The sequence below is a fragment of the Poecilia formosa genome, unplaced genomic scaffold (genome assembly GCF_000485575.1).
Source record: "Poecilia formosa unplaced genomic scaffold, Poecilia_formosa-5.1.2 Scaffold7, whole genome shotgun sequence".
In the NCBI taxonomy this organism is placed as follows: domain Eukaryota; kingdom Metazoa; phylum Chordata; class Actinopteri; order Cyprinodontiformes; family Poeciliidae; genus Poecilia; species Poecilia formosa.
In genome coordinates, this window is record NW_006799946.1 from 2,947,278 (window position 1) to 2,949,272 (window position 1,995).

Sequence of the window (1,995 nt, forward strand, 5' to 3'; positions counted from 1 at the left end):
GAAAAACTGACCAAAGCGCCAAGACAAAAAAACAAAAGCAAAAAAAACAACAAAAAAAACCACTTCTGTTACACTTTTCATGGGTTTCTACCCTGCAAAAAGAAAAGAGAAACAGCATGTTTTAACGGTGCACAGTTAAATCTTTAGCTAGCATTTCTTTTGCTTAAAATACTTGACAAAAGTGCAAAATGAGTATTGGTTGAAAGGGAAAACTGCTTTTGTTGAATTTGAACCCTCTGGGCCTCTCCTAATGTAAGGGTGTGCCTAAATGTGGGAGGGAAAAAAAGGGGAGGGGATTCGGACGTCTGTGAGTCTGCTGGTCAGGAAGTGCCTAAATCCAGCCTCACTTCTGCTTATTTCAGCATACAAGACCTACTTGCTAAGCTATCAGTATTAAGCCTATTTATTTTATGAAATATATATTTTTAGCCCTTGATAAAAGTTCTAGGTAAAAGTTAAAATTGATTTATTCTTTTTTAGTGGGGGGAAACTTAGAAATCATAGTAAGAAGCAAAATTATTGATCCCAGGTTAAAAAGTCCCAATAAGTTCTATAAAACAAATGTCACTAGAGCTTATTTTCTCATTTATATTTAAACATTTAATAAATAGTTTTTTTATTGCTTTCTGTTTACCTGGAGAGGAAGTAAATTAACATAAAAGCCTGTGTGTTTTTCCTACCCATGTATTTACACTGAATCTGAACCATGGTGAGAAATCTACACAAATAAATAATAAAACCCATACATTTTCTGTAAAGTGTGGTTTAAAAGGCCACTTCTATAGTTCAAAGTAAATTATGATAATGCTACATTCATTCTCAACTAAAATAGTTAATCTCACACATTATTTAATTAGATAGGTTAGCACATTATTACTATTATTAGATTTAGTTTGGTGTCGACTCGTTAAATAAGCTTGGATATCATGGTGGGAGCAAAAAAATACTGCCAGAGGCCTTCGGAAAAGAAGACTGAAGCAGCTAATAATTTAAAATTTATCAAATTACTGCGTGTAAAAACAAAGTCTGCAAACGAAAAATATGCAAGGCAACTGCTAACATTTCAAGGTTATCTTAAGCAAGATACTGAATGAAAACCCTTAAAATATCTTCAGATGACCTACAGCAGGATCTCGCTACTGTTGATGTGAGAGTACATCATTTGTAGAAAGAGACTCTGCTTTAGTTTAATTCTCAAGAAAGGAGAAATTTTTCCTCTCCAAGAAAAATAAGATGACCAGAGACACATTTCAGGACTTCTGAAATAATGATATTCAGCGATATGAGTCTAAATCTGAAATATTTGGACACTGGAATAAAGCAGACTTTAGTCATAAGTCAAGTAGAGAGTTACAGGAAAATAAGCCTACACCAACTGGGAGAATAGAACAGGAAGTGTCATGGTTTGGGGATACTTTGCAGGACCTGATCAGCTCACCATCACAGCATCCATTATGAAGTCTACCTATTAAGAGAGGGTACTTAAGGAAAATGTGAGAGTGAAAAAGATTAAAGCTCAAGACACAACAGGGCAAACAACCATGCATCCACACACTGATTCCTGAGGGCGAGTCAGACAGTTCAGCTAACCAAACAGTCACTGCGGGTGAAGGAACCATAGAGGTTCTCACACATGCACAGAGATAACACGCAAACTCCATGTCAGGATTTGAGCCGCAAACCTCTCTGCTGTAAGGCGACAGTGCTACCAGTTTTTATCTATTTACTCATGAATGTTCCCTCGAGCCTCACTTTGAAAACACTGATTTATCCCTTTAATTAGTGATTTCAGCTTGCCGTTAGGTGTGGTTGTCTGCCATGTGTCTCTCTGTTAGTCCTGCGATCTTTCCTGGGTGTACCCCGCCTGCTGTCTGTTAACTATTTCAGGGAGAACCACCAGCCTCCTCCGGCTGAACAGGAGGTTAATAGGAAAAGAAAAACCTTTGGTTATATCTATAGTACTCTACAACTGCAAAGAAAAGCTTGACTTGGTCC